At 34.5% G+C, this 8,102-nt stretch overlaps 1 long non-coding RNA gene across 1 annotated transcript; it reads right to left on the bottom strand.

Annotated features, from left to right (window-relative positions):
- Positions 1 to 2,768: 2,768 nt before the first annotated feature.
- On the bottom strand, positions 2,769 to 5,744 carry LOC127843778 (uncharacterized). Its single transcript, XR_008032335.1, has 3 exons — positions 5,479 to 5,744; positions 4,908 to 4,949; positions 2,769 to 3,006 (listed from the first exon to the last, which is right to left on the bottom strand). It is a non-coding gene; the product is annotated as an uncharacterized LOC127843778 (long non-coding RNA).
- Between the last annotated feature and the right edge of the window lie 2,358 nt (positions 5,745 to 8,102).

The following is an 8,102-nucleotide window of genomic DNA, read 5'->3' as shown; positions in this document are numbered from 1 at the left end:
AAGATAAGTATTGATGCAAAGCAGCAAAGGGCGTCGGGAATTTCTGTGTAAAAGGCACTCAATGAAGTTACATGGAACGACTTTTTTCTACTGTAAATATAAATATATTGGCCGATTATTTTAAACAAAATAGAAAAAGATACTGGTATAACCATTATCTATGATTTTGTGTTATAACTCCCAAATAACCATTATCTATTTCATATTTTTCTCAACTTCAAGGGGAGATGATTCTGAACTTATTCTTACGTTGCTCATTTACGATAGGGGTTGAGTACTCATTGATATGAACACACTGTAAAAGTTTTAATTTGTTTTCGACCCCCCACCCACTCACGCAAATATTTCATTGGCATAATTAAAACAAAAAATGGTTACAATAAAACAGCATATTTATTTAAATTAAAATGTCTACATCAAAACAAAAAGTTAACATAGAACACAAATAAAATAATTTGATTCTACTGGGGCTCGAACCTGGGCATCTCACATGTGAAGCGAGCGTGTAACCACTTCACTACGGAACCGCTTGAAAAATCATCTTAATACTAAGATATTAATAAGCTATAAATAGTCGGTTTAAACGTAAACCCGGAAGTTTAAACGCTGGATAGTGAGCGGGGTTAAAGGTCCATACCAAAGGGTCCATACCACTGGCAAGATACGGGTCAGGCCTGCGGCCTTCTATATTTGGTTCTTAAACAAAACCTGTAGGAGGACTTGATAGTAATGAGACTGGGGTGCTATGATGGTGCTCCTCATTGATAAGCGGCTGCTTCCTTTATCAAGACTCATTATTACAATTAATAATACGTATCGCGCTTCGCGCTCTATCGCGCCTTTATTAGTAACTAGGTGGTTGCTAGGATAGTGGAACACAGAAGTTTTGTTTTTATACAAAACCAGAAAGTTTCACCGGTTCGCGTATTTGCCCAGTCCCTGTGATCTTTTAATATTGCCAAGTCCCTGTGATCAGTTATTAATTAAAAGAATTAGCTTTGCATTATTGGCAATAAATGTTGTAGTAAATGTAATAGGCACAAATGCAGTACTTATTTACACTAATTTACACAAAAAATCACCACTATGCACGATATTCTGACAACAAAAATATAAACATTGATCCGTAAAATAACTTCTCCTCCCATAAGCGAAAACAAAACGTATTACATACTAGTCGCCGCACTTCAGTGCGACGCCAATAACTAACGTAAAAGCGCCATAACTGCAAACGTTCAAAGAAAGTAATGACAATTAATGCATGTTCTTGCAAAATGAATATTCAATCTGCCTTTAAGTACCACCAGGCGTATTCTTTAAATTAAAACACAACATCCCAGTGGGCACCCAAACGTTGCTGCAACGTTGTATTTAGGTTGCATTCAAACGTTGCAGTTTGGTTGTACCAATGGTGTATATGAAAGTTTTCCTGACGTTTTTTTCCAAACGGTGCTGAAATGTTGTATTTAGGTCGCATTAAAACGCAGTATTTTTAAATTCTATTTTTTTAAATAATATATATATATATATATATATATATATATATATATATATATTACAAATAAAATATATATAAATAATATATAAAAAAAACGCTCCCCGTATGGGAATCGAACCCATCAATTCCCGATCGCATCATCATCTACACCACGACGACAGTTGAGAGTTACATACAAAATTGTTGACTATGTATTTTTAGTTGAAACTTTGAAACTAGATTCTACCATTTTAATGCATAACACAACTTAAATAAAATTGAAGAAAATACGCGTAAACCAAAACTCGAACAGCAAAAGTCTGCGCAATTGTTAGAAAAACCACAAAATAAATATATTTTGATTATGTTTTGTTTTTATACAAAACCAGAAAGTTTCGCGTATTTGCCCAGTGATCTTTCCCCTGTGATCAGTTGTGGATCAGTTATTAATTAAAACAATTAGCTTTGCATTATTGGCAATAAATGTTGTAATAAATGTAATAGGCATAAATGCAGTACCTTTTTACACTAATTTACACAAAAAATCATCACTATGCAAGATATTCTTAAAACAAAAATATATACATTGATCCTTAAAATAACTTCTCCTCCCATAAGCGAAAAGCAAAATGCATTACATACTAGTCGCCGCACTCCAGTGTGACGCCAATAAGTATATGGAAAAGTTATGGTCGAGAAAGGAAGTCTTTGCATATACGTACAGATGGCCAGTGCGACTGCAATATACCATCTTCTTAGAATGAGGGTATGAAAACAAACAATTCACATCAAACTAAATTTAGCCGACAAAATCTAGCGAAGTACTTAAAAAAATCATATTCAGGACATCAACTATTTAGTCTCGGTAACTTCTTCGTAATTTTTTGTGAGTGTTTGTCTAAAATGGAATAACATTGCTTTTTCAAATGCTCAGGCATTTCTGTTAAGCGCTCGTCAATGTGGTGTTTAAGTTTTCGAATTAACTCAAAGGACCATTCAAGGTGCGACATCTTAGTTGTGTTTGTGCGCATGTGCTCCCATTCAATAAACAGCTGGTAACACTGCTCCCGAACGTTGCCTGGGTGTTCAGTTTCAATTCGATGAATGGTGCATTCATCTTCAAAATAAATGAGACTGAAATGGTCATGCAAGCACATTTTGAAAATACGTTTTAACAAATTAAATGAACTATTCAAAAGAAAAGTGATCAAGTTTCCCACCAGTGTTTTTTTTTATAATAGTCACACGGCATGATTTTGCAAGTCCATCTGAATTACACCAGATCCGCATATTAATTGTTTATATGGTTAATGCTCTGTGGATTTATCAATGAACGCTACATACACAATTAATCACTCTTTTCATGATTTCAACGACATGATAAATATTACGTTTATACAATGAGTACAAAGTAAAATACTTTACTGAACAGACACTGTAACAGAATGTACCTATTTTCAACTGTCGGAAGTACATCTTGATTTCTTTTGCTGGGAAGATATCACTAAGCTTTACATACGATGCTGAAACTGAATTGAAATATTTGTTTAACTCTGCAATTGAACACACCAGTTTTGCGAATAGCGAACTGAAAATTACCAATATAAATGAACCCTGCTCTGTGAAAAGTGGTTTAATGCATGTGCCTAAAGTGTCGTCCCAGATTGTCCCGTGCAGTCCAAACAGGCTAATCAGCGACGACACTTTTCACCTTAAATGGATTTTGCTTCGAGGAGACTTTGATTAAAACGAAAGTAATAATAAAAGCGGAAAGTGTCGTACCTGATAAGCCTATGCGGATTTTCACAGAGCAGGGCACAACTGCTAAGTAGGTAAGCTGCTTGCACACATTTTATGGAAGAGGTAAATAGAGCGATCTTCATTAAGAAATGTTAAAGCAAAACTTATAAATAAAAAAATATATGTTGGTAATTTGCCTCATAAAAAGGATGGTTAACAAGACTATTGCCAAGCAATAAAAGTCCCCTACCGGCTTCACCATTGTCAACAATTCCACCATTGTCAGAATTTTTTGTTGTTGCCATAGCAACCATAATTTTTGACGTAGGAACAAAATAAAATGACGTGCATAATGTCCATATTGCCATCTATCCGTGTTGGAAGATACATTAAAAAAATATGACGAACTTTTAAAGTTATAGCAGGATCAAGAAAACCACCATTTTCAGCAGTTTTTATAGTCTATTTGTTGCCATAGCAACCATAATTTTTGACGTAGGAACAAAATGAAATGGCATGCATAATGTCCATATTGCCATCTATCCATGTTGAAAGTTTCATTAAAAAAATACGAAGAACTTTTAAAGTTATCGCAGGATCCAGAAAACCACCATTTTCATCATTATTTCTAGTCTATTTGTTGCCATAGCAACCATAATTGTTGACGTTGAAACAAAATGAAATGGCGTGCATTATGTCCAGTTTGCTATCTATCCATGTTTCTAGTTTTGTAAAAAATATGAAGAACTTTTAAAGTAATCGCAGGATCCAGAAAACCACAAATTTCAGCAGTATTTTTAGTCTATTTGTTGCCATAGCAACCAGAATTTTTTATGTAGGAACAAAATGAAATGACGTGCATAATGTCCATATTGCCATCTATCCATGTTTGAAGTTTGACGAACAAATATGAAGAACTTTTATAGTTATCGCAGGATGCAGAAAACCACCATTTCATGCAGTATTTCTAATTTATTTGTTGCCATGGCAACCAGAATTTTTGACGTAAGAACAAAATGAAATGACGTGCATAATGTCCATTTTGCCATCTATCCATGTTTCAAGTTTCGTGAAAAAAATATAAAGAACTTTTAAAGTTATCGCAGGATCCAGATAACCACCAATTTCAGCATTATTTTTAGTCTATTTGTTGCCAAAGCAACCATAATTTTTGACGTAGGAACAAAATGAAATGACGTGCATAATATCCATATTGCCATCTATCCATGTTTCAAGTTTGATGAAAAAAATATGAAAAACTTTTATAGTTATCGCAGGATGCAGAAAACCACCATTTCAGGCAGTATTTCTAGTCTATTTGTTGCCATAGCAACCAGAATTTTTGACGTAAGAACAAAATGAAATGACGTGCATAATCTCAATCTCGCCATCTATCCATGTTTCAAGTTTCATTAAAAAATATGAAGAATTTTTAAAGTTATCGCAGGATCCAGAAATGTGTGACAGACAGACTGACTTACTGACGGACACACAGAGCGCAAACCATAAGTCCCCTCCGGTGAAACCGGTAGGGGACTAATAAACGAAAGGTGCGAAATAAGTATATTTTCGAAAAAATGCTAAACTAAAGCGAAATATGCTTACACGTTTTAGAACTATATATTAACATAAACGCGTGCATGCACTAACTATTTGTCAAACAACCGAACCTTCCTACAAATTTACTCACGAAACGTGGTCCTGTGAATTTCAATATCGTCCCCGGGGTCATCTAAATAAACGATCAATATAATGCGACTGTAAAATTTCATAATATTTAATTTCTAACGTTAAAGTTGCTGACATTTTTCGTTCATTAAAAATGATTATTTCAAAATGAATATTTACAGGAGAAGTAGTTTTTAAATATTGATTGATTGTAAATTACTTTATAATACATACCTTTCAGTAAAAATATTATAAAGTAAAAGATTGTGGTGTTCGAAGAAAAACTGAACGATTTGGGTCGCAAATGTGTCTACCCGTTAGATGATCAACGTTTGATTATATTTCATGAGTTAGTATGTGCAGACTCGTCCACGCCTCAAATCCATAATTATGCATTGTTAGTTGCAAAACAGGAGAATTGAGTCGGATTGCGTCCAATAATATAGAATATTTGGCTTGTGACTTTTGATTTCATGTGATAAAAGAGTCTTATGTAGAGTAAGTAAATGCGATGTTTGCTTGGTGTCAATTTATTTATATTTGCATTAAAAAAGGCAAGTGGAAATGAGGAGTCAAGTAGCGCTTTTACTTACGAGTTTGCCTTTCTACGTCACCATTCAATGTCCATTGGTTTGCTGTCATTGTCTGTCGTCGTCTGCAACAACAGCACATAACGCAGAGCAAGATCACCGGGTTTGTTTGCTGTCGTTTGCAATACCAGCCTAAAGCGAATAACCCAATGGCAGCTAGAAGCACTGTCACAGCAAGTAATAGCATAAATACATAATGTCCATCCATTGTAGCCACTTGTGGAGTCTCTGATGATGTCATTTCTGGACTCACTGGTGGTGTCGGTGTGCCTGTAAGTTGGTGAAATGAACTCATCAGCATGATTACACAATATCCAGCCCGAAACATAATTACACATGCATATGTGGGTTGACAGATTATTTTACAATTATATACACATACCGTTTGGTGAAAGTTTAACACAAGTCGATGCAATATAAAGAAATTGTGTGTGTTTGAAATGATAGCTGTTTATTGGTTTTGTTTTGAAAAATAATAATTACCTGAATGCGACAATAATAATAACAAACAACAATCTATTTTGACTTTGTATACCCATAAGTTCAAAACGTTTCGTTATTGCAGTTTCAGAAGGAGCGCTTTTTACTATGTCAATCGATGCGACATATGCCTCCGAAGTATTTGCGTTAATGAACGAAAAAACATTATTAACTGAACAAGGAAGTTAACCAAATTAAGCATAACAAGTACGTATAGCTCTCGTTTCAACATAGCTTTAACTATGAATCTGTAAATGTTTCCTCATTATAATCTTTAAAACTTAACCCTAAATGAAATCAGACACATGACCTCCCGTAAATATGATTTAATAATGCCTATATATTTGTCTCAATCTACTGTACCCATCGGCTTGCGGTGAGTGTACAATGTGCTATCTTATATACAAAACGATTTTTGACGCAGGCTTTTTTCCAACACTGCATTCCTGCATTTTCTCATTATCAAAAGTTTGTTTTATATTTTGATCATATTATAAAATATTAATAGTATTAAAAATCAATACACTTTTAAATTTTGAGATTGTTGTTACTATATATATACCGCAATCCAAATACTAGCATAAGACGAATATGCGAAAATGGGAATACTCAAGTGGCATATACTTTTTTCTTCAGAATCTTTAAATATGCCATTTGTAGATGTTTAAAGAACTTTGAAGACACATCTTTGGATGTGTTCCTTTGTATTTAGTTTGGTCGGCGCCGCCGATATAGACCGTCTTAACAAGTCATTGAAAAATGTTAAAGAATCACGAATGTTGTCTATAAATGTTCAATGCATATGATGAATATACTTATAAATTAATCAATAAATGAACGGATGAATGAATGGATGAATAAATGAATCAATAATTTATTGAAATAAAGAATGAATACTTGAATGAATGAACGAGTGAAGGAAGGAAGGAGCAAACAAATGAATGAACGAACAAACGGCATAAAAAAGCTTTCATTTAGCCCAGCAGGAAAAAAACAACCAGTGCCCGACCACCCTCCTTTAATAACCAGCCATACGGGATCCGTCCCTGGTTCGCGTGCACTTTAAACAATCGTCATAGATAGCTTAATGTCTTCTCTCTTAAATCGGGACTCATCGAATATTTTTAATATAGTTAATTAAATAGAGAATAATAGGTTAGTGTTGATTATAGATCAGGTTTATCATGCGAGGCTTAGAAAACAAAAAGCACGAGCCTTGGCGAGTGCTTTTTCGTTTTCGTGCCGAGCATGATAAACCTGATCTATAATCAACACTGACCTATTATTCTATTTATCCCACTTTTTATTCAGTAAACTTTTTTTATTTAGACAAAATAAGTTTTCACGAGTGTTTGTCGTACTTTGATAATGACTGTAGTGTAACCAAGGTCAGTGTATTACTCCGCGTTCCAAAAATAACCGCTGATCAAATAATCATTTTTTTAAAATCAGAATATCGTTCTGTAACAAAGTGTCGAGCGTTATTAATTACAATTTTAATCATATTGAATTGCAAATCTTTAAGTTTTATGATATCAATATGACATTAAGTTGTTATATACAAGGAACTACATTTGTTTACAACGTAGCCTAACACCACACACAATTCACTTTCGATATCAAACTATCGAGTCGATCACGAGGTGCACATTATTTGCTTCTTTGTTATAATATGTGGTTATTTCGTGATGAAATAACAAAGATAACTTGGATTTAAGCTACTTATATACATTAACATTTTGAATGTTGAAAGTGGCACCAAAGAATTGTGAGGCAAAGTTGTTCGAACGCTGGTGAACCGTGAAGTGACTGGGTGGGGCGAACATCAAGATCAAATTGTTCGACGGTAGACAGTGGTTGTCTAGGCTGCATTTCGGCCATAGTTTCGGTGCGTGAAGGTGTACAAGAGGAACTGTTGGATTGTTACATTTACTGGACTGAGCAAGAATGAACACTTTTGCAGCTGTTCAACAGATATGTTGGAATAATTGGTTAAGGACTGGACATTTTTGTGCCCTGTTATTGCCATGGTTTCAGTGGGTGGATATTTGTATTTCGAAATTTTTGGACCAGGAATTTGCGAACTGAGTGGTTCGTTATTCTCTTGTGCTTGAGAAAGCCGGAGTCTTTTGCCATGGCCTTCAGCA

This window comes from Dreissena polymorpha, chromosome 9 (genome assembly GCF_020536995.1).
Source record: "Dreissena polymorpha isolate Duluth1 chromosome 9, UMN_Dpol_1.0, whole genome shotgun sequence".
Classification (NCBI taxonomy): Eukaryota; Metazoa; Mollusca; class Bivalvia; order Myida; family Dreissenidae; genus Dreissena; species Dreissena polymorpha.
This window is presented reverse-complemented; position numbering and strand designations above follow the sequence as displayed.